Source organism: Acomys russatus, chromosome 3 (genome assembly GCF_903995435.1).
Source record: "Acomys russatus chromosome 3, mAcoRus1.1, whole genome shotgun sequence".
Lineage (NCBI taxonomy): Eukaryota > Metazoa > Chordata > Mammalia > Rodentia > Muridae > Acomys > Acomys russatus.
This window is the reverse complement of record NC_067139.1, coordinates 51,509,247-51,534,719: the sequence shown is the minus strand read 5'-3', so window position 1 is coordinate 51,534,719 and position 25,473 is coordinate 51,509,247. Positions and strand designations below refer to the sequence as shown.

At 42.6% G+C, this 25,473-nt stretch overlaps 1 protein-coding gene across 11 annotated transcripts in view; it reads right to left on the bottom strand.

The window, feature by feature from the left end:
- Positions 1-25,473, bottom strand: part of Thrb (thyroid hormone receptor beta) — a 327,017-nt gene that overhangs the window by 203,035 nt on the left and 98,509 nt on the right. The window contains exon 1 of one of the 11 annotated variants that reach the window (XM_051140169.1): positions 7,250-7,298. The exons of 9 other annotated variants lie outside the window; for them this stretch is intronic. The gene's annotated coding sequence lies outside the window, so the exon portion shown is untranslated. Of the gene's footprint in view, positions 1-7,249; positions 7,299-25,473 lie in introns of those variants that run through there. One more of the 11 variants, XM_051140209.1, reaches the window with a different exon arrangement.

The window sequence follows — 25,473 nt, the reverse complement described above, 5'->3', positions numbered from 1 at the left end:
GTGCTGATTGGGAACCTTTGGGTAAATGGTCTGGACTAGTACAGCTATGACACAGCAGCTCTATTTTTCAGTTTATTTTTTCTACGCTAATTTCCATAGTTGCTGTACCAATTTATACTCCCACGTCCTGGCCAATGTGCTGTCACTTGTTTTTTCTTGATGCTATCCATGACTGTGGTAAGTTAAAATGCCAAAGGGGTGTTAGCTTGCATTCCTTGATGGCTAACAATGTTGAACATTTCTAACAATTTTTATTGGCCATGCTATCTCCTGTTTTGAAAACCATCCATTCAGTTAATTAGCTCAATCGTTGGTTGGAGGAATCATTTAGGGGGATGGTCTTAATTTTTAGGTTCCTTGGATTGAAGTCTTACATTTTTAAGCTCTCGCTATCATTTCTCATCAGATGCAGGCCTAGGGCCCTTTGATTCTGCTAATTGTTTCCTTTTTCCAATATAGGGCTTCTTTTTCTGAAGAGCCCTGCATTAGTGGGGTAGTCTTTCACACCACTCCACCACCCTCCCCAACCCCAAAGGCCTTGTACTCGTTTCCTTAGTAGGATTTACCACTACCAGAAGTAGGGTGCACTGGATTCTTTTCTTCTATCTTTTGGGGGTGTAAGCTCTAGACATGCTTTCTTATAACTTCTCACCTTAGTGCATGACTGGCTCCTGGGAGGAGCTCCGGAAATACTCTGAATAGATGAGAAGAACAGTCTGTGTACCTTACTCTTGGGTTGCCCTTTTCCCTAGTGTTTCCTAGGCACTCTTTACCTAAGAGGTAAGCGCATCTTTGATGGTGATTTGTTGATTTTTAGGAGTTTTTCACACAGTGACTAAACAAATCTCTGATGGTTAATTCATCAATACATCTTCCTGTGGTGTTTATTTGATTGTTGATGGTATTTTTATTGTTGTTTTTATAAAGAAATGCTCATGTTGTAGTTTATCTACTCATCATAGATTTTGGGTTTCTGTATCTTGCTTCAAAAAGCCTATGCACTCCAAAGTTTTTTTTTTTTTAAACAGTGTTTGGCATTTAAATAGTTGTTTTCATGTTGGAAGTTTTGGTTCACTTGGAATTTATTTTGGCTTAAGTAATGGCTATGTGTTCTGCTTTGCTGTTTTTCCTGAAATAGTCAGTCACTGACCCAACATTAATTGAAGAATATTCTACTCTTTCTCAAAAGTCATCTTGTTCCAAATTTCCAAATGTTTCCATAAACATTTATAAAGGTGTCAGGCTGTGTCCCTTCTATGGGTGTGAGTTTACTTGAATTCTTTTTGTTCCAGAATGTATTTTTGTCCTCTATTTAAAATGTCCTGTCGATTCACATATGTTGTTTTTCTACAGGAATACAAGAAGCCTCTAGGCTATTTGGGCATCTTGTGAAAAGCCCCCTTAATGATTTATTGAGGTCAGCTTATTGTGTAAATTAACGAAGGAAGAAGTTCACATAGGAGGATGCAGTTGTCTTGACTCCCAATGCTCTTTATGTTCTCCCACCTTCCATGACTCGACAGCAGCTCAACATTAATGCTCTTTAATAGGCAGGATGAACACAACTCTTGCACCAGATTTTTAACTGAGCTTTTCGTTGTACTTATGGATTGCTGTAGAGCAAACCACCTGGCACTGAGTGGCTCAGAGCACCGGCCACTTGTTACATCTCACGCCTCTGCATGCTGGGGCAGAGCCGGTGGGTGCTTCTGCTTTGCAGTGCTTGTTTAGGACACTGGGCACCTGCAGGCAGCTGGATGGGAAACTCAGAGGACTCCATTCACCTGTACAGCAGGTGGCATGGGTACAGGGAAGCTAAGCTCAGCCAGGAGTGGCTCTCAGAATCCCCACACCTACACTTGGTCTCTCCAGAAGGCAAGCTTCTCAGTCTTTGAGATCTAGGTGGTAGCTAGGGTATCAAAAGGCATTCCAGGGAGCAAGGAGGAAGCTCAGAACCTCAAGTGTCTCAACCACTAGAGTCTTCTCTGTGTGTCTATCATGTGATGAGGGTGCAGATATGTCCAACTACAAGAGGACGAGTCGCAGACCTCCCACGTCTCTGTGGAAACTTGCCAAAGAAAACCAATATGCTGTATGAGAAAAACTAATATGCTCTATTCGTAGAAAACTCTACTTCTGTCTTTTCTGTCACTGAAAACTGGCAAAATATCTAACTGAAAAATATCTAACTGTTCAAGACAAATTTCAAGTTGGGTCTCATTTCCTGCTGAAGCAAAGGGGGTACAGCCTATGGCATGACCCTGGCTTTCCCACTTCTTCTTGCTCTCTTCCTCAGGCCTCTTCACGCCTTGGTGGTGTCTCTAGAGGGTGAAGTAGGCAATAAAATAAAGTCAAGCTTGTTTTAGAATTTGTGAATTAGCAGCAATTTTGTGTAAGAGTAGGAAAAAAAACACCTAAAATTAAAACTGAAGTCCATGTTAAAATATCAATAATGAAACTCAACTACACATTATGAAGAGCACTGGAGTTGGTGTTTCTTGTGCTGATCTAGAAGTCGTTTCCAAGACCATGAAGGACATACTCCCACTATCTCTTGCATGCTATCCTTGATGGAGTCAGCCTGTCTATCTGTCTGTGTGTCTATCTGTCTATCATCTCTCTTTTGTGTATGTTGTACATGCATGTGTGTCTGCATATCTGCATATATGTGCATGTGTGCTCATGCGTATGAAGGTCTGATGCTGACGTCACGTATCTCTTCTCCATCTCTTTCCACTCATTTAATGAGGAAGGATTGAGTCTAGAGCTTGACAATCTGGCTATTCTGGCTTGCCAGCTGGCTCTGGGGATGCACATTTGCCTCCCTAGTGCTGTAATTATAGGAGGCCAGCACACTGCCCAACTTTTACCTGACTACTTCTAGGAATGTAAATTCTGGTCCTTAACCTTGCACAACAAGTACTTTATCCAACAAACCATCTCTAGCTCTGTGTCTCTGCTTCCTAAATCCCAGTGATACACTGCGTCTCATTCATAGTTATCATTATACTTAAATGAATGGTGTGTTAAGGGTGACATTGTTAGATCCTTTTAGAGGTGGAAGCAGAGCTACTCCAAGAGGTAGCAAACCTTGCATTGCAGAAGTGCCAAAAGACGGTAAGGTCCAGATGGTCAGGGAGTGTGTGAGATTGTGTCTCTCAGGAATCTATAAAGTCTCACCAACATGACTGCCTAATATGAGCTGAGCAAAGACAGCCCAATGGACATACCAAAGTGGACGAGGAAAGCCCAGGGCCCCTCAACCACACACCAAGAACTACAGGCAACTAAGGAATACTGAGAGTAGAAGAACCAGCGTTCCCCAGGAAAGAACACCAATTGGTTATCTAATACCAAACCATCAGCCTTGAAAACATACAGCAAGTGACATTATTCAGACTAGGCAGTTTGCACTTATATATTTGAGAATATATACAATAATAACTAATGGAAAAAGAGGCCAGAGAGCAAGGAGGGGCACATGAGAAGGAAGAAAGGGAAGAAAAGGGAGAAATTATATATTTATATCATAATCTCTAAAAATAAAAGAAATAAAACAAAAAATGTAAAAGACCCACGGTGTCACACTGCTAGCACCTTGGCCTGTGTGCAGCTTAAGTCTGGTTAGGTCTGGCTAACTATTTACTGTCATTTCAATACCTCAACTCAAATACACTTTATGTATCAACTCTCCTTCTGGGGTGTTTCTTGCACGAAATATGATGCCAGCAAACTGCCACCGTTGCCGAGAGATATGCTGACTTCTGAAAATGTCCCTCATGTGATTCTGCTGTGCAGGCTCTTTGCCACCAGATTGGCTCCTGCAGGTCCACTGGAGAAACTTGGGTGGAAGAGTGCCAAATGTTTTGACACTTTTTTAAAAAAAAAAAAAAGAAAAACCTCAAATTCCAGATCTTTGGAGTTCATGTTGGCAACTCCATTAAAGCAACAACAACAACAAAGCAATATGTGAGCAAAACAAATCATACATATCCACAGGCGTATCAGGTGTGTCAGAGAGGGCTGTGCAGGCTCAAGGTCCTGTGGCCCCAAGACTGATTCTCATACACATCCCTAATAGTGCAGGCTGAAAGCCTAGCTTAAAGTACCATTCCTGTCTTTGTATCTGCAGTCCACATAGGCCTCATGGCTGTGCCAAAGAACCAGGGAATATGTAAGCCAAGGAAGGGGCATTTAGAAGCTGGAGGCGGTAGATGCTGGTACAGCTGCCATGGGGGCCATTACTGGGGGCTGGGGGTGAAAGGCAAGGTTCCCTCTGCTACCTAGGGCAATTCTAACTTTAAGGCCGATGAACAGCATTTCTCTGGTGTGGAGAGGGATGTTTGAAACACTGCGGTGATGGGAAACAAATCTGAGTTTAGCAAGCCATTTTTTTCCTTGAGGGTAAATATCTCAAGCACAACTCAGAGCTTTAGTTGCTTAAGAATTTCACCCAGTGAAGGCCAGCGGCAGGGGTTTCAGAATCCAAAGACACTGTTGGAAATTAGCACAGCAATCATGTCCCCAGGACTCTTTAAGGGCCTCTGCAGGAGCTCATTAACTCAGTCCTTAATATTTCCAACACCCTCTTGTCCAAGGATAAATCAGGTATAATTCAATTCATGCCAAATGTAGGGTACCCGAGCTGACTGCCTGCCGAAAGCCTAGGGCACTAGCTAAGTATTAAGCAATCTGCTTGAGCCTTCCGCGGGCCAAAGTGCTCAGTCCATAAGGTACTCATTTGTACTGTGCTTGGAAAAAGCAAACTGTGAAGTTCAAGGAAGAGAAAAATATTTTCTTTGAACAAAGTTTTTTTTCAAAGATCTTTTGAAAACAGTCTGAAAAAAGATAGACAAATAAGAAACATCTTTTGTCAACTGCATGAGGGACGAGACTTTCTTAAGTCCTTCATACAATTTAAAGACAAGAAATAAAATAGTGGCTTGACATTTTACACTTATTAATGCCAAGTAATAAACTTTATAGTTTCAGAAAATCGTGTATGTCACTCTTAGTAGTTGCATAATCTAACCTTGTATGTTAAGAACAAAGAGATGAGAAAATTTGGCAGTATTCGGTCTTGAAGCAAATGCAAATGCCATTAAATAATTTTTAAATCATTTCCATTTATTATATAAGCCTGAATTGTAAGGTTCAGGAGAAACAACAGAGCTTGGGGATGACTATGGTTCAGTCTGCGTGCCCATAAGTGCCCTGAATTATAACCACTGAAGTCTGACCTCTGTCCTTGTATTACTACTCTCCTGTGTCACAATAACAAAATGCTCTGGGTAATCAACTTATTTTTAATGTATATATTCACTTTACATCCTGATCATAGCCCCCTCCCTCCCATTCTCTTTCCCATATCCCCCCTCCCCTAGTCTTCAGAAAAGGGGAACCCACACACAAACACCCCAGCACATCAAATTGCATCAGGACTGAGCTCCTCCTCACCTAATAAGGGCAGGCAAGGCAGCCTGTTAGGGCAAAGTGATGGAAAGTGGGCAACAGAGACCATGTCATAGACAACACCTGTTCAACTTGCCAGGGGACGCACATGTCCACTGGTTGGGTAATCAACCAAAAAGGAGAAAAGGTCCATTTGGGTCGTAGTTTCGGAGCGTCTAATGAATGATCAGTTGGCCCTTTTGATTTATGGCCTTTGCTCAGGGGGCACATGTGTGGTCCCCCAAATTCTCATAGTCAGCGAGAAGAGGAGAGAGCTGGGATCTCACAATCTCCAGAAATGGCCTCAAAACCTCCCATGAGGCTCCATCTTCAAACGTTTCCATTGCCTCTCATTTGTACCACTCTGGGGACCAAGTTTTTAATACGTGGGCATTGAGGGGCATTTCAGGAGCAAACTACAGCAAGCCTTATGGAAACAAAACAAACACCAGATTCTATCATAAATACCTGGTTTCTTACTGCAAATGCTTACTTAATTATTGATGAAAAAATGACATATTGGCAAAGCAGTATTAAAAAAAAGCATATGGTGGTAGAAAAAATAAGCCAGGAGGAGCAAGAGTAACTTGGCAGTGGTCCCGAGGTGCCATTCTCTGTGTGTACAGACATGTCAGCCTATGCTGGAGGCCAACGGTGATGGAGAGAGCCTATGCTCTATTGTGCCATCTATTCTTGGCATGAAACTGTGATGAGGCCAACCTCAGAGGGGAGACAGCAGGTCAGGAGAGGGGGAAACACATTTTCCAGGTCTCTATCGTGTGTCAGGCACTTCTCATATTAGTAATAACAGCTGTGTGCTGGGAGGGTCTGCAAGCCACTACTAGCCACCCACAGGTGACGCCTGACCTTGACACCTTGCCCCTGGAGTCAGTACTGATTTCTTTAATTCACAGGGGGAGAAGATGGAGTTTGAAAGGTAGAGAACCTGCTTTGTACCACTGGGTAGTAAGTGGATCAGAATTCAAACCCAGGACTGAGTCCAGAGGCCCAAGTCTTCCTGCCTCATTACTTGTCTGAAAACAAGAAAGGATAGGTGGTGACATATGCTGCTCTCTGAGGAGGAAGGGTGCTTTCGGAACTCACATCAAAGAGGACAAATATGACAAGAAGCTGGTGAGAGAGCAGCACTACACGCCTCACCATGTGGCCAAACATTCAAGAAAAGTATGCCTTCAAAACTCTTTTATTGATACTTATATTCTATATAAATGTATACTTATATTTACTTGCTACATGTAAGCATTTAAATGAATAGATGAGTCCTTTAAATTTTTAGCTTTGCCTTAGAGAACTAACAAGTAAGCAGATAACACCATTTGTCACTGAGAGGACAGCTCAAAATAGAAGAACATCTATATATAAGCATCCAGATTTCTGTATCAGAATGTTCATTCAAGAAATACTATTCATGTCTATGTTATTTCCAGATGTGTACAGAATATACCAGAAAAGCAAACTTCACTGTCTGCATGTAAACTGCCTCATTAAAAAACACAACTCTTTTTCATGTAGCATTTACTAGAAATGCCATTTTCATGCATATTAATTGTACAAAATACTGTGTGTCACCACTGTGACCTTTTCATGCACGCAGATAATGTACCTTGATCATATCCTCCCCCGCCATCCTCTTTTACCTCCCACCTTATCCACAACCCTACTTGCCCCTGACAGCACCGCGTCTGAGGCCTCCATGCCCTCTGGGAACATGTTTCTAAGCCCATTGTTTATGAGCAGAATCAGTGGCCACTGTTATACAAGGGGAGCAGGTCCCTACCGTCTCTAGGAGCAGTGACTTGGAAGGGTGCACTAGTCCAGCAGAGCGTCTCTGCACAAAGTTCAGTCCCTACAAACTTGGAAGAGCTCAGGAGTGGGCAGGACCAGGCAGAGGGCAGTTTGGACACTCCCTCTGCCAAACTCCCTCTATTTGCAAGCTCACAGGCTGCAGAAAGGAAATGATTAATGCCACAGAGTCTCCAGCCAACTCCGTGTCACCGAACTTTACAAAAACAAACAAACTGGAGCTTTCTGACGGACTAGACCTGGTTTGCTGACCTTAATAACATGGCTGCTTTGTAAGGGCCCCACACAGTTCAGCTGGAAACTTGGGCTGGAGATAAGATTCTCGGTAAAGAGCAAACCTATTAACAGCCCACTGCTATAACTGTGCCGTTACTTTGGGAAGCAAATACAACAGCTGTAAACAAGACAGTCAATCACCCTTAGGACAGAATCGCTAGAAATGCCTACTTGCTGGTCTTCAAAACTTTAATTGTATTAACAGTTTGGACAGATCACATGCTGTCAGTGCTTATGAAAGTCTCATCAAATAACATTTTTTAAATGTTTCTTCATGCTTCTAGCCCTGAAAATGCATGAGAAATACTAGCTCACTTAGGATTTATTTTTCTCCTCATACCACTAGTTTTATTCTATTACAAAGTAATGTGAAAGAAATAGCAAATATATCTTGTTACACATGGAAGCCTTGTAAGCAAGAGAAGAAAATGGGACATTGTAAGGCATGTAATTTGTCATCAGTCAAACTTATAGGCTGCAGTCCCATGCAGGGCACTTAGACGGTCACAATTACTTGTTAACTTGGGTTTTTCCAAAATTGGTCATCTGGGCTAGTAATATCTTTGTGCACTGAAATATACCCCAGCCCTGTCTAAACAACAAACAAACAAACAAGGCAAGTAAAAACATACCTAAAATATTCTGGGATGAAATATTTGAAACTGGAACATCTCTTATAAAAGTAGATCACATAAGTATTATCACAGTCCCAAAGTGTCATCTCTAGTCCACTCCCAAAGATCACTTACCAATGCCATTCCGGAAGTAAAGTCTGTACATGCTGTGTCAGCTGAACAGACCTATTAGCTATATCTGAGTCAGTGTGACTTAGTCCCTATGAGAAAGCAGCTCCCACTGGTTCTGCTTGGAGCTGCCATTGTATCTATAGGGAGGCATGGGCAGGGCAGAAACGTCCATGTTCTTTGTGTTAGGGGAAGTTGTGCCTAGGAAAGTAGCAAGGAATGAGCAAGCCCCCAAGACCCAAGGCTCTCTGCACCTGGTCCTTTGCCTCTACATCCCAGGCAGGTAGCCTCTCTGACCACTTTAAGGGGTGAGAGGTCACACTGAACATTGTGCCTCCACTTCCAGTTTCACATCCACTTTCTGCTGTGACTAGATCACAGCTGTCTCTTTGGCATGTACCCACTCATGATTCTTTCCATGTGTGCCAGTTGTGTGTTAGGAGTGGAAGAGGGGCTGAAGGAATATGTCAACACTGATTGCAGGCTTCATTGGGAGATGGGCGTGGAGAAATCCCATGTGAGTAAAGAAGTAAGGACTGAGGTTATTGAAGCCACTGAAGAGGGCCTGACCACATACTGGGCATGCTCAGAGGGGCTGCAAAGCCAGGACGTGGTAAAAAAAAAAAAAAAAAAAAAAGTCCATTTAGAGGAAGGAATGCAAAAATACCTTCAAATGTTAAACACAGCTTGCTCTCAGTTTGACAGCTGTGGCCAGGAAGACCCTGTGGTCCCTTATGTAGCAACAGTTCCTTGAAAACGTTCCTCAAAGGGCACAAACTAACATCAGGTTCGTGGGTTCAGCGTGCTGTGTAATCTGGAAGGCTCTGTGGTCAGCGTGGCCATGTTCAAGTCCCAGACCTGAGAGACAGTGGCCAAGTGGCTTGTTGTGTTTCTCATTCAGAACAGGAGTACAGTGCTTGTAACACACTTTGAAGAGCGTCATGTTGACCGCATGGATTAGCTACCCTCAAGGACTCTCACTGTAATACACCTAGACTGCGGTAAGACGAGTCCTAAAGCTACTGCTGCATTCCCAAAAACTCTGTGAGGGCAACAGTGAACAAAAGCAACAAGCACAAGGGTGGAGCACAAGGGTGACCGGGATTGCCTTGGGAGTCACATGGGGCTAAAGACTAAACACTAGGATTAGAAGTACATGCCTTGGGCTAAGTTATATGGAAGAAACGGCAAACACAAGCCCCAAGACACACTTGAAGCCAAGAAACTAAGACCCATAAAGGAACTAGATTTGCCAAACACACACACACACACACACACACACACACACACACAGAACAGTTTGATCTGGAGCCCATAGGAAGTGATGCCTGGCATGTTGTACCAGTGATACTTTGCCTATATAGCTACTTTATAAGACTCTTTCACATATTTTATTTAACTGGATACTTACAGAACTCCCGTAAGTAAGAAAAAGGCAGAGCATCCTTCATCCAGTCTGAAGCAATGGTACAGTCACATGAGCTGCAACCACACATGACTAGACACACCAAGCTGCTGAATGGTCACAGAGCCACAGAGGCTGAAGGAAACAAGGAAAGGCTCCTTTGGGCAGTTCTCCTCATCGCCTCTGACCTGACCATGAATAACTAATGAGTAGCAGGGCCGAGCCGAGCCACCATTCCTTCCTTCTGTCTATGTGTGTTCTTTCCCTTAGAAACCAAATGGGCATGCTGTGGATAGCTGCTGTGATCACACCACTTTCCATATGACTTCTACCTGAATGCGCGGACTAAAATTGAACTCTTCCAACCCTGTGCATGGAATCACTACTTCATTCAGCTAAGCAGGAAATACATTGTGTTACAGGGCTGGTCTGAGGTCCAGATTTCCCTTGTTCAACCTTTGAATCCTTAAGGAGAGCCTAGAGAGGTTCAGGGCACAGGTCAGGCTATAAACAGTGTGATCTGTATCAGCCATAGCCCAGCTACGCCATGGTAAGCACCTCGTCTGTACCACCTTTGACTCATCACCATTCTATAGAGACATTTTAGGTGTTGGCACTGGAAGACATGCATGCACTTCAGGATGGAGAAAGGGAGAGACAGCATCTCAGGGTGCCACCCTCAAATCTGCCTCACAGGCACACAGCAAACTCTGCAGCCACCCCTGACCCCACGCCTCAGTCTGCAAAAGGAAAGCAGGGATTAAGCAGGGTGTCCCTAGGTCCCTGGCCTGTGACTAGCTGAGGACTCAACTTGTGTCCATATTGGCCTCACAGGAACCTTAAGGGGTCATATTGCTTCCCCACAGGGAAGCCTGCCTTCTGGGAACAACTTCAGACAGAAGAGATGAGGAAAAATTTCCCAAAGAAAGACACCTCATATTGTGTCCTATTTTAGAGTATTTCTAGTATTAATAAATGTGTGTATTTTTCAACAACAACAACAACAACACAGAAAGATGCCTCAAAACAGATGGCTATCTATTGGTATAGCCCTCACATGGCTGTGTGCCATGCCCCGGCTGGCCAGCCCCTATACAATCCCCTGCTATCTATAACAACACTAGACAGATTAAATGAACTCAATTCCTACTGAACATCTGTACTTACTGAACAAAAACATCTCACCTCTCTTCCTGCCTTCTACTGCCTATTCTGTTCCCAGTTGCCACACACTTTGACAGAACCAAAGTAATTCAAGGATTCCTTGGCCTGCCGATTATGGGGAAAGAGATGTTTATTTTCTATGTATTTAAATGTCTACAACAATTCCCCGAGTTGGGACACACACAGTACTAACAGCACTGAGAATCTCACTAGAGTTTAGGAACCGACTCGAGATGTTGAGTCCCATGTACTGGGCCCAGTGCATCTGGGAGTTCTTCAGAATAGCTTTCCTGGTAATTTAGGGTTATTCAAACACAAATAATACAGAACACTACTTCAGAGCTGAAATATGCACCAGTACATACTAGTAAGACTCAGTAGGAACTCCTGCAACTGGTTAGAGCCAGATCAACATGATAATATTTTCCAGGGAGAACATTTTATTACTGAGATTGTTTAGAACAGGGTATATGGATACTAAGCCATCAGCTGGCTTTTTGTGGAGTGTATAGTCACTTTGTAATTATATCCAGACAATCCGTCCTCCTCCAAAATGCCATTCCTATCCCCCAGCCCTTGGTATTCCCCTGCCCTGGAATCCTTATTTTCAGCAGAATAAAACACATGATGCCCTTCTTGCTCGCATGCTCCACAACAGCACACATCCATGGTTCCTCCGCACCTTACGACTACTAGCTTTACAATGATGTTGCAAGGATGACTCCGTGGGAGTGTGTTATGGGAGGTGTGCACTGACTATGCACAGGGCATGGAAGGTTCCTTCAGATTGGATGCTGTGCTGAATGCGGCAGGTAATTCACAGGTGACAAGCTTAAGGGCCTACTCTTCTAGAACATTCCCTAAGTGAGCCATACTTGAAGAAACTCCTGCCCCCAACCCAAAATGAATAATGACAAGGCGTGCTACCGAGGCCCATCAGGAGGCATGCAGGTGAAGTCACCCAAACATTCCCTCCATTATATCAATCACAGCCTTAAGTGTTGCAAACTCAGACAGTCCCAGGATTCCCCATGCTATGGGAGAAAGCCTTGTCCACTGTGACATCAGCTTCACCTCGAAGGCCCTGATGGCCACAGCCAACATCTGAATGGAGGCCAAGATGTAAGTTTTGTTTTAAAGCCTTATTTTTATGTTATGGATGCTTGCCTGCATGTGCACCAGGTACGTACCCGGTGACTGCAGAGGCCACAGCGGAAATTATACCCCTTGGAACTCGATTCTTTACTGATCTCCACTTGCATACACTTTTTCAAAGCATCTCAGGAAAGAGAATTCTTTTTAGCCCCATTTTCTAGATGAAGAAATAAGATAGAAAAAAAAAAATAACAAAGCCAAGGAACCAGTGAGTGATAGATCAGGAACTCCCAAAGAGTTTAACTCCTAAATATGCTGATGTGCTTCTAACCAATGGAGCGCTTGGAGATCCTGTCTACAACAAGAAAAGTGCCGAGCAGTAAAGTCTGCTTAAGATCCAGAAACCCTTCAAAAGGGTACAAATGTGTCTTTTTGGAGCATCTGTGAAGAAGTTTTTAGCCAATAGCCCTAGAGACCCCGAGTAACACCATGAAGGGTGCAAGTCCACAGGAGGGATGATTTTTAACTGCATCAACCTAAGGCTGAAACATGATCCTACCATCTCAACAACTAAAAGATGGATGGAGGCTTTATCTTACTACTGATAACTTGCTAATAAAGTATATTCCCTGGTAATTCTCCTTTGGAATTTACTAGAAAGCCATTGTAGGAACTGTTGCCAGTATTAGAGTGGCACGAGGTTTCATTCTATCTAGAACCTAGTGTGGGTGCGATGCTTCAGGGCAGGCACTATTGAGCTTCTAGCATCTTCTTAAAGGAGAAATCCAGACCCCAGTCCTCACCTGGGCTCTCTCACAGGGGCATCAGCAGATACATTCCTAGCCTAGCTACGATACTCTGGAAACCATGCCCTTCCCTTAAACACCTTGCAAGGCCTTACCCTTGGAAACCTTAAGGCATTTGTGGATGTTAATCTATTGCTTAATTTAAAAGCACAGCTCCAAATCCATTTCAAGGTACTTCAACCCACGCTTGATATTTAAGAGTTTTTATAAGCATATACACTCTGGGGTTCACAACAGCTGGTATGGTATGAGAGGTGTTCTTATTTATTTCTTGTGGCAGAGTCGGATTCAGCTCGTGCTCACCACTTTCTTTCTCCACTCACCCAATAAACCTGATCATAACCCAACCACTTTCCTTGGGAACTTTGGTTTTCAGAGTTCCTTCACATAAATTTGAAAAGCCGTGAGTAGCAAGACCAGATGCTAGATTCCATATCTAATAGATGAGAAAGGTTGAGGCTTACAATATTTAGTGGAAAATATGGGTTTATACTTTAAATCTACTGTTTAAATCTAAATTTCTACTTAACGGTATACTGGTAAAACACAATCCTCAAGAAAATCCAATTCATAATATTTTCTCACATTTCAGGTATGCATATCCAGTCACCATTTACTTTAACCTACCACCAAGATGAAAAGCTGACAGAGGTGTGCAAAATCGCCCTTGGTCTGTGGCGGTGCCTCCTGTTCCTAATGGTTGCTTTTTATAAGCCATCAAATTAAGGATATATGACATTGAATCAAAGCAAATGTTTGGCTCAATGTCCTGGAAAGGAAGTCTCGAATCTGATTGCGTTCTCTCATAAAAAGGTCAGTCACAGACATTTCTTCCGCATACAATGATGTCCTTGAGCTCTGATGCTCTCTGGTTACCAGTGGGTGAGCTGACGCTGCCCCTACAGTGGTCTTCACAGTGGTGAGTCAGAGACCTACAACCATTTTGGCCCAACCACACTGACACTATTTCTTGCCTAACATCCCAAGATACACTGAGCATTTCATCTGCGTGTCTAGCTACGCCTACTGTAGAGTTAAAGCACGCCAAGGCTACAGAACTGAATAAAATGTTCAAAGTCAAAATGTGCAGGAGACTCCTGCAGCCCCCAATCTTTGTCTATCCCCCTGAAAGAGAAAAGACTTCTGGGAAATGTGGTGGAGGGTAAGGAATTTGTAGAGACAGCTATAGGGAATGTCAGGGCTGCAAATGAGGTGGGCCACCAGGCAGTCTCCAAAGTCTATTTTTTTTTCAAGGACGCAGATTATACCCCCACAGAATCTGAAAGAGCCAGAGAGATTCAATAATGAGGCACAATTGGGCTAGGAAGATGACAATCTGGACTCGTCCCCACCCCACTGTGAATTCAAAGGGCTTTGCAAAAATCTATCAGTTTATACACTAGGTACAGGATAAATGTTTACTTTAAAGAAATGGTTCTATGCCTTAAAAATGTTGGAGAATACCAACATAGACTAAGACTACAAATAACTCATTTTCTGTCCTTTTACTTATTTTTTTTAACAACTAATATTCAACAGAACTCATTGGCTCTCATAAACAAAAGAGAGCCTCCAGGCTTTGCCGTGATCGGAAGCAACAGGGTACTTGCAAATGCACTGATGGAACGAAGGTGACATGGAATCTGTAACGTAATCTCGGCCCTTCCTAAAAGCAAAGGAATATTCAGTGCAGGGCATTGTGACTGTAGGGGTGAGTTTCCAGTCATATGACCTCATAAACAACCAGATTCTCCAGGTCCTCAGCTGACACCTTGGAGGTCAGCCACGAGTGCTGGCTGCTGGAACAAGTGCATAAAGGTGACCGTTTTCCCTACATTTCCTGGGGTGACGCTCTGAGAGGCCATGCAGACCTTTGACAAGTTATCTATGAAGGCAGACAGGACAGTAGGGAATCAAAATAAACAGACTCTCAGACATATAAGCACATGGTCACCTCATACAGCACTTCTGATGGGAAACTCAAGAAACAGATGGATTTCTTAAGTCGCTAAAGTAGTTCAATTATTTCAAGCAGAACAGAAGGACACAGGGAACAAGCTGAGTCAAATGCTGTATATTTAATTGTATTGTTCTGGCTTTGGGGACTCACAGGACAAATATTAAATACAAAATAGATATCTATACTCAAGTATTTATATTAAGGAACAAATATTCTTCCTAAAGATACAAATGGAAATAAAGTACAACAGATATAATATTAGTTTCAACTGTGTTTAAAAATATTTAAGAAAGTATTCAAGTATCTGGTTTTTTTGTTTGTTTATAATGTTTTTGTTTCTTTTTTTTTTTTTTTTTTTCTTCAGTGCTGGGGTCAAACTCAGGGCCTTGTACATGTTAAGTATGAACCATTGATGCTTACCTCAAGTCCTGTCATGTTTTATATTTTAAAGACTCCTAATACATTGTATTATTTCCTCTCAGAATAAAAAGACTTGAAGACTAGTGTGGTTATTTTTAAAGCAATTATATATGAAAATATGACAATGAAACCCATCACTTTGTTGCTAAAAAATGAATAAAACAATCAATTACATGATTTAAAAAATCCACTTGGCCAAAGAGTGAATAAGTTTGTGAGATTAAAGTTAGACTACTCATATTTAGTAGTCAAGATTTTTTCACATTATATATTCCTCTAAATTTCATAGTATGAAAGGGACATGGGCAAAAGGGAGTATAGAGGCTTTTGCTCATCAGTGTTTGTCTTTTCTCTAACATTATCTATAGTGGAAAGAAGCAGTCATCCTACTTGAAGGAGCATGCAGAGGCAGCATCAGAGCCCAGGCAGAGCTAGACGTCCTCCCATTACCATGAAGCATACATCTACCATCCCTGCCAGACACATAAATGTTCATTTTCAGCGATGTTAATTCTGCTTAAAACAGTCCATTGTTCTCAGTAAGCTATAAACCTTGGTTAAAGGAGCCACTAATAGTACTAGAGATACACAGTCAAATACACTAATCCTCTCAACACAGCTCTCTTTCCCAGTTTTATGATCAAAGTTTTCTTTTCAAAGAGAGACATGTAAGCATCTGTTAAAAGAACAAGTGCTGACAGCCTTACTTAAGTGATACGTACTTCCTTTCAAATAACAATTTTGGACTCAGTTGCTGTGTTACAGCGAAGCACTCTGTACACACTCCCATTCTGATAGTTGTCTATACAGAAATGGGGAATGCTGTCTCAGGAGGTATGACTAAATGGTACTGAAGCTAAATTTCCCCATCCTCCACTAATGTACCAATGGAAAATATGGTACGCATCACCGCAACTTCCAAAGGTTGTTTTTGTTCTGTTTGTTACGTGGAGGTGTCAAGGCCGGCTGGGACTTGAACTCAGATGCTCTGACAGTAAGCTCACTGCCCTCCCCATTTCTTTATTATTATCTAACTAGATGTTCACCTTCCCTGGAGAGAAAACAGATAAGAAAGAAGACAGATAAACAGTGGGTCACTCATTTTTCATCAAAGATTTCCTCCAAGCTAAGTACTTGCATATCAGAGAGGTCGAAGCTATCATCTGCTGTTGGCAGGAGCACACTCTTTGTGTTGTCTGGGAAAGCTCCGTACCATAGCTGCGGCACAAGTTTGCATTCCTACTAGCAGTGCGATAAAGGTCCCTCTTTTCCTGCATCACCTTAGCATTCACTGTCATTTGTTTTCACATTAGTTATTCTGACTGGGTGAGATGATAGCCACATGACCCAGCTCTCCCACTCCTGGGTTTACAGTCGTACAGGAGTCAAAACGCCATAGTTACCTGCACATTCCTGTTTATTTCTGGGCTGGTCATGATAACTAAGAAGTTTAACCAGTGTAGATGTACATCAGTAGACGAATGCACAGAGAAAATATGCTACAAATGGAATCAGCCACAGGAAAGCTGAAATTGTGAGATTTGAGAGAACATAGATGGGACTGGAGATTATGACACTTGGATTAGGAGATAAATACCACCTTCCACCTCATATACAGAACTTAGCTTTCTAATGCATGCATGCGCGTATGTGTGTACGTACATATATATGTATGTACATATGGATGGGAGGTCATTAAACAAGAAGGCGACCATGAGAGGGAGAAATGATATTAAGTAAGATATGGAGAGTGATAGAATATATATGACATGAAAGTGAAAATGGGCCTATTGGGGGAGAGGGGAGGCCAATAGGAGAGGCATAGGGAGCACAGGAATATATGAAAATGCCATCACTGTGTATATTAATATATTAATTTTTAAATTTTAACTTTAAAAGAGGATTAAACTTTCTTCATTTCAGCAGAGGAAATTAAGGTAAGTGAACAAAACTTATATTTCAGTCACAGTGTCACATAAGTGTGCATGTGCCTGTGCCCATGCGTATGTGGGGCGGGGGGAGAGAAAGAAACAGGGACAGAGACAAAGAGAACATGTGTTGTGTGGTGATGATGGGGAGTACAAGCATCTTTGCTCATGAAGAGACCACAGGGTGACACTGTGCCCTGCTTTATCACACTCAGCCTTACTCCCCTAAGATAGTTTCTCACTGAACTTGGAGCTACGCAGGGAGCCAGCAGGCCTCAGTGATTTCCCTGTCTATGATTCCCACAGAGCTGGTGTGACAGCCATGTGAGGCCAAGCTCAGGTCTTACCTGAGCTCTGGGGAGCTCAACTTGGACATAGCAAACACTATCACCCACTCACCCATCTCTCAATCACTCCCCAGCAAAAGGGTCTAAGTCCATCTATGACAGGTACAAAGCACACTGAAAACCTGACAGAAATATTTAAAGGTACAGTTGCACAGGAGAGGATACTGGGATTTTTCGAGAAGGAGTGGTGGGGGAGACATTTGCCACATTTTTTCCATGAAACAATCAGGAATTATATTAATGTTACATTCATAGTGCTTTAGCTATTTGTATTTGGCAACCTTGAAGAAAATATTTTCCTATATTGGTGAGTCTAAAATTCTGAATATAAATCAATATCTATCACATCTCATCTCTATCAACATCTATCTAGACCTAAAAATATCTTTACCCATAAACAACTAAGCTTAATTGTGAATCTAACCTATTTGGTCTTCAATGCCATCAGAGGCTTGAGAAGGAATAAAATTAACTACCTGAGTAAACAGGAAGTACAGGTTATCAGCTTCCGAATTTAAAATAAATGACAGTTTGCTGCCTGAACAGTCACCCATAACTCGCTATTACATTGCAGCGTCATCTTCAGCCTTCTGGCCCAATATATCTGACAGATATATTTATGAGGCAGGAATGATTGAGGACTTGCTTACCCTGTCTTGGCAGAGTTTGGCTGTTGACTCTACTTGCATCCAAGCTTGTCCACTTTCAGGCAGCATTCTGTCAGTGGTCGAAATGAGGACAGGCAAATGGATGGAACTAGAAATGATCATCCTAAGTGAAGTAACCCAGACCCAGAAAGACACACATGGTATATACTCACTTATAAGTGGGTATTAGCTCAACATAGATGTCCTCTGAGAGACTCCACACCGTGGTGGATCAAATGGGACAGATACTGGGTCTAGAAGCTGGACTCTGGGCAGAGCACTGAGAGTTGTAGGGAAGAGTGGGGGGACGGAATGTGTGGGAGGGACCAGGAGCTCCACAGGAAGCCCATGAAGGCCTGCCCAGGGGGGGTCTGCACAAATTGATACACTAGTCAAGGACAATGCATGCAGAGAACCAAGACCCCCTGATCAGATGTAGCCAATGAACTGCTGATTCTCTGTGTCAGGGGGAAGGGAGGAACTGCTCATGAACCTCTGACATACACTCGGGTGCCCACAATTTGGTCACTGCCCCTGGGCAAGACTGCCAAGTGGGCACACAGTGGAAGGGGATGCAGACTATCCTGATAAGGTATAATAGGCTGTTGCCAGAGGGCTAGGGGAGGGGAATAAGCAGAAGAGAGAGGGAGGGGTGGCAATGGGAAGATAAAAGAGAGGGGACAGCAATCAGGAGATAATGTGACTAAATTATAATAAATAATATATACATTTTAAATTTCCGGGTGGAGGAGCGGCATGCTGTAGAGACTGATGCACCAACCAAGGACCATGCATGGCAAGGACCTAGACACTCTGCTCAGTGGCAGTACATAGGCAGCACAGTCTCCTTGTGGGCCCCACAATATGGGCAGTAGGGACTACTTCTGACATGGTCTCTGGTCTCCCAGTGTGGATCACTTCCCCCTGGCTGGGTGGTCTGGCCAGGCCACAGAGGAAGAAGATTGATGAGCTGAGATCAGACGTTAGGGAAGGAGGCCCCGGAGGAGCGAGGGAGGGAGGCGGCTACAATCAGAATGTAAAGAATTAAAAATGCAGAACAAGCAGGTAACTTAAATTGCTAATCCCACTACATGGGAATAGCTCTGAGACTGGCTGAGACATGAATGTACATGCATAGACAATACTTCTTGTTTGTTACAGAATCTCTGTGATTTAGGATTAGATGCCATCCTCCATATGGCATGAATGAACATTTACAAATGTCTTTCTTCTGTAATGCAAAGAGCAGGAAACTAGCCTTAATTGTTATGTGCTCCTTGCACATCTCATATACTTATATTTTTAGGACTGTATAATGCGTGTGAAAAATCATATGTTTTCAGAACAAAAGAACCGGACTTTGAAGCTGGATCAGACATGACAGAATTCATTCCTCTCAGCATGCTGGATACTGGCATCCTGCATCCTTCATTTGCTGCATTTTTGGCTTTCTGCTTTAGGGCACTTTCAAACCACATGTCTAGAAAGTGGGGCCCCAACAGAGGCTTCACTTGACCTTCACCAAATGTAAGCAAAGCCCGTGCTCCACCACCTGGTCAGCTCTGTGAACAGGCGTGGCTCCAGACTGTTGCGTAATGAGAGATGGTGTGCCAATCCGCTGGCCGGGGGACCTTGCCCAGTGCTCCCTGGGTTCAGGTTAGACTCCAGAAAAGCAATGCCTTTGCTGGGGTGGGGGACCCTGGTTCTAAGAAAGCCTGAACCCACATTTCAATGAGTTGCAGCTGACTTGTCAGTAAATTGAATGCCTGAAGCAACAAGACTCACCACTCTTTAAGGAAATGGCATCCAGTGTTTGAAAACCGCCATGTCCACAACACCTGTCATAAAACTGACAGCCATGGCACATGTTGTCTGCTTGACCTGTCTCTCTCCCAATTCTATGAATACAAATACAATCCTGAGGGTACATGTGTGTAGTCCCAGCATTCCAAATGCTGAGACAGGAGGAGTGTGAGCTTGAGGCCAACTTGGGCTTGCTAAAAAACAACAGATACTGAGAGGGCTCAGTTGGTAGAGGGCTTGTCTGGCATGCACCATGTCCTGGGCCGATCCCCAGCACTGCACAAACTAGGCATGGTGGTTGTTTGTCTGTATCCTGATACTTAAAATGTGGGTACAGGTGGATCAGAAATTCAATGTTATCCCCAGCTATGTAGTGAGGCCAACGTGGACGACGTGAAGCCATGTAACAAAGAAGAACATAAACTTATAGCCAGACAAGCCTTCCTTCTCAGAGTGAACACACTCAGTTTGCTTCATTCAGGCTCCTCCATTCTCAGTAGTGGCCAAGGGACTAGGGAACCGCATTTTACTTCTTGATGGTACAAATGGACTCTTGACCAAGAGGATGGGGGCCATCTTCTTGGGCACTGGTCCAATGTGTATGTCATTATTGGGTCAGTATGATATGAGAGTGGGAGATTAATAGTACCATGCACACTGCATAATAAGACTGCATCAGCGATGGGAAAAGAGACGCAACCACACTGATGCACTGACGTCCACCCGCAGATTCAGCCTTGTCCAAAGGACTTTGAGAACTGAGTATGCTAAGCTCAGAAGCATTCCTGGTCTAGCTGTTTAAGCAGTACTGATGGGACTTCATGTGCTCAGAGGATGGTATGTGTCAAACTATGGGCAAATAGAACCAACTTCTGATAGCTGAATGCTGACAGTCTCACTTCCTCACTCTAAAGCTCTGTTACCATGGTCCATCCCCACACACTGAGAAGAAAAACCTTCTAGATCTTTCTAGCTGAGATTTCCATGAGCTGTAGAGACTGGAGACTTTGAAACCAGCTGGATAACAAGTTAGTGCTAATTTATGAGTGGCTTATGTAAGCCAAGAAAGAAAGGATGTGAGATTAGAGCTGTGGGGACCTCCCAACAAAGCTTGGCCAACACTCACATGGCCTCTTAATGCCCCAAGTTCTGAGATTTTGGAGATTTTTTTTTCCTCTTGTTTGCAAAATTGAATTATACCCACTGCCTCATAAAGTAACGTGGGCTCCAAAGAACTTCACTGTGAACAAGATAGAAACAGGACTGGGCTAGGAAATTATTATGCCCCTTAAAGGTTTTGAACATACTCATTAATATGCAAACTTATTATACTGTCTTAGGACTGACGCTATGAACACAAAGGAAAAAATATTGTATAAAAACTAGAATAACTGCAGTAACATTTTATCTCCTAGTTGATCTATGTTACAATCACCAAAAAATGCCACAGTGAATGACTTTGATCCCAATTGTTCTGAGACTGAAGGGTTTAGTGAGAAGTTCCTACAGTGGCTAAAAGAGCCTGCTACACATCTCCTAAGCTTGTGTGTGTGGAGAGAAGAGCTCTTGGAAGTAGGAACTGGATATACAGCTGAAAGCAAGAGGAAACTGTAACCACCTTGGATATCTATTTTCTGATCTGATGACCTTACAGGTTAGTAGGATATGAGCCAGTGAGCCTTTTGTCTGCAGAAAGGGAGCAGTTGAGAAAGGCTTCCTGGAGATAAATAGGAAATATAAGGGCTAACAGTTGTGAGATTATTATCATGTATGATTTTTTTCTTATTTATAAATATTACTTTAGGAATTGACTTCATTTATAAATAATCTACTATATAAATTTTATTCTCAATTGCCTTTTTATAAATGATAACATTAAGATAAAAATTATGGGGGAAAGTGCAAGCACAAAGAAGATTAAACCATCTCCCAAATTCCATAATACAAAAATAACTATGTCTTTACAACTAGGTACAAAAGCCAAGAGAAACACTTGACTTAGAGTCCTTGAAGGGGAGAGGATTAAGGGCTGTCATGCAAACGACTTGAGTGGTTATTGTTGATGTTGTTTGGACCTTTTGTCCCCTTCCAGGAACAGAAGGTACTAGATTGACAGCCCTTATTCAGCCAAGGATTCTGGGATGAATCTCCATGGTTTGAAAAGGTGGCTCAGCAAGAAAGCCCCACAGAGCAGAGCTGAGCCCCTGAACTGTTCCTACATGAACATGAACTCTTATCTCCTCTCTGCAGCTCTATGAAGGGCAGGCTAGCCTGAAAGCTCACTGGTTCCGGAATCTCAGTGGTTTACGGCAAACTGATTCTTACTCTTCCTGACTCATGCTATTTCTTGGTCTCCTCTTGCCTCCTTCTAAAATCACTGTCACTACCATTACCCAACTTCTTTGGGAGAGAAACCTAACTCCAGCCTTCTCCACGCCTCCTTCCTAGTTCGTGTGTCAAGCCATCGGAATTTCTAATTAGTCCTCCTATTTCATATCCTGGCTTTGGTCTCTTCCTTTATCTCCCCGTGGCTCTCCTCCACCCTAGTGAATGTTCCGTAGATGCTCTAGGGACTAGCACCATCACTTCACTGTGGGAAGCACTAAGAGGGAAAGGGAAGGATTAAAAATGTTTCTGGGAAGTACATTTAAAGCTAATTGTCTTGGGTACAGCAGATGCATGGGGGTCCCCTTCTTCTGCCCTTTCCCCATCTTTACTTTTCCTTCATACCATTCTCCTATCTTTAAATATAAAGGATACATTTCCTGGTAATATTTAACAATCAGATCCAGGCTTCACACTATATTCAGAACAATTTCAATTTATTTTATGATTTGTGTGTTTGTATGTGTGTGTGTGCAAGTGCCTGGGTTTAGGTCTGTGAACCATGTACGTGTCTAGTACCGAAGAAGGCCAGAAGAGCATATGCGGCCTGGACCTGGGGCCCCCTACACTTATGTAGCAGATGGGCAGTTTGATCTTCCTGTGGGTCCCTAGTGAGATGAACAGGTGCTGTTTATGGCTTGGACTCTGTTGCCTGCTTTTGATCACGTCCCCCTGGTGGGGCTGCCTTACCTGGTCTCAGTGGACGGGATGAGCTGAGTCCTGATGCAACTCGATGTGCTGGGGGTAGACTGGTGGTGGGGGTGGGATACTCTTTTCTGAGGAGAAGAGGAATGGGGATAAGGGGAAGAGGTGGGTAGAGGAGGCTGGGAGGAGAAGAGGGAGGGGGGCTATGGGATAAGCCAGCTTCTTGTTCCTGCTGCCATGCCTTTCCGGCTATGATGGACACTATTCCTCTGCAACTGTAAGCCAAAATGAACCCTTTCTCCGGTGAGCTACGTTTGTTGTGGTTTGATCTCTCTCTAGGTGAAGCTGCTCTGGGGAGAGCCAGGGAAGAGGACCAACTTATCAAAACCTCCAGGCTTCCCACTGGCAGGAATGGAGTAGGACCCTATCTTTAAAAAGTATACTCGAAGAGAGTGTGTGGGAGGAGGGAGCAAGACAAATACCACATGTTAATGCAGGGTTGATAGTGCAGGCCTAGAATCTCAACTACTTTGGAGTCTAAGCCAGGAGGGTCAGAAGTTCAAGGCTTGCCTTGGCTACATGGTAAAGCCTCGCTACAAAATGGAAGAGAGCAAAAGTAAAAGGAAGGCTGTGGGTGTAACTGTGGGGGTAGACTGCTTGCTTAGCTCCAAGCACTAATTCAGTCCTTATTCCCTCATGTGGTTAAGTACCTAAAATAAAAGAGAAATCATGTGTTTTCTCTCATATGTAGAATCTAGATTTTAAAGGGATAAATGTGATCAAAAACATATCCTCAGATCAGATGAGTGAAAAGACAATGGAACAAAGAGCCAAGCTCCATCTCAGGACAACTGATAAATAAGATGGGAAAAGAAAGATATCTGAATTGTTTGTGGACATGAATTATGTTTTTCTTCTTTTTGCCAGAAAGGGCTAATATCTTTAATAAGAGAGTCCTCTATATGTAAGGAAAAATAACATACAATTAGATGAAGATCTTGAACAAGTTCTTTGTATTAAAAATAGCAAATATCCAGTGAGGACACACACATGTAAACACTCTCAAGCTTCTTTCAAAGAAGCACATCACAAAAGGATTCGGTACCAATTGGAGTTGTAACCACATTAAAGTTACTGGCAGATTAAGGAACATAAGTATCTCATAAATTTGTCAGTGCTGGATAACTAGCAACAGCCTGTTTATGGGCATTTGTAGAATATTTTCAAATGGTAAATGTACCATCCTTTAATCCAGGAATTAGACTGATGGAAATTTATTCTTCAGATTTGTTTGTCAGATTTGCATGTTAAAGTCACAGGCAAATCTCCATAAATACACTTAATTTACCCCAAATTAAAATTACCTCAAATAATAAATACACATAGAGGCAAACTCTATATGCCCAGCATGAAATACTGGTTAAAAGACTTTTGGCTCCTTTAGGCCATAAACTGCGATGGGTCATTAAAAAATGATTAAAACAAGGAATATTCAGAACATATTAAAAGAAAAAATGAAAGAAGCGGATGATGAATGTTGAATTTCTTATATATTAAAAACAGAGAAATTAAGAAACAGTATCTTAGCTGGGTACAGTGGTAGACACCTGCAATCCCAGCACTCAGGGAGGCAGAGGCAAGTGGATCTCTGTGAGTTTGACACCAGCCTGGTCTACAAAGCGAGTCCAGGACAGCCAAAGCTACACAGAGAAACCCTGTCTCCAAAAAACAAACAAAACAACAAAGAAGGAGAAGGAGGAAGAGGAAGAGGAGGGAGGAGGAGGAAGAGGAAGAAGAAGAGGAAAGAAACTATCTTTTAAATTTTCTAGTCAGTTTTTTATAATCATGTGAGATTTGTTTTCCAAAAGACAGCGCAATGCATTCAAGTTTTTACTTATCCAATGCCTGACGTTTTCCATTTCTTTGTTCACTTTTGTACTAATCTCCAAAATGGAGTCCAACCAGCCCGCCTGCTCAGCCATGCTGTGCACCTTTAATTTCTGGTTGTTCTGGCACTGCCTCTTGTACAAACTCTTGCCTCCATTTGGAACATTACCTCCAGCCCACCTCAGTTTTCCATTCTTCCTTCAGACTTCAATAGAATCAGCCCTCCTTCCAAAAACCCACATATGATTTGATTGTACTTAATTCATAATTATACATTTACCCACATGCAATTAAGTATATTTCTCTCATGAATTACAACTCTCAGAAAGTTTTCAGCACATATGTACATATGCTTTTGCTTATCAATGAATCCTTAGAGAAATGTCTGGCCAAGAAATCAACCAAATATTTTACATGTCTCTTGATCTGTCTACATGGCTTTTGCTTATCCATCATTATTATCCATTTATCCATCTATCCATCCATCCTGTATTTGTATTAAAAGCAGAAGAAAAAAGACATTAGCCATGGTTACTACCTGGGGATTGGAGTTAAGGAAAAGGTTGGAAATGGTGTTTTATTATTATTTATTATTAACCTGTACATCTTTTTTTAGGTACAGTGAATAATTAAAAATAGTTCACTATAAAGGCTTTTGTTTTCTTTTGATGAAAGTTTCTTTGTAAG